Here is a 211-nt window from a genome sequence, read left to right on the forward strand (position 1 = left end):
GCACGCCCCCACTGGATGACCGTGCCAGGGCTGCTGAGCTCTGTGAGGGGGCAGCGCTTCTGGGAAGCTGCAGCTGGGCACCGAAAAGGGAGTGTTTGGACCAAGGGACAGCTCCAAGAGGGATGCTTTTTGCATAGATGTGCCCACAGCCTCTTCCTCTCCTGCCCAGCTTGTTCCTGCACCAGCCCTTGAACTGCAGCGACCTGGCTGG

The sequence above is a fragment of the Fulmarus glacialis genome, unplaced genomic scaffold, assembly GCF_000690835.1.
Source record: "Fulmarus glacialis isolate BGI_N327 unplaced genomic scaffold, ASM69083v1 scaffold17924, whole genome shotgun sequence".
Classification (NCBI taxonomy): Eukaryota; Metazoa; Chordata; class Aves; order Procellariiformes; family Procellariidae; genus Fulmarus; species Fulmarus glacialis.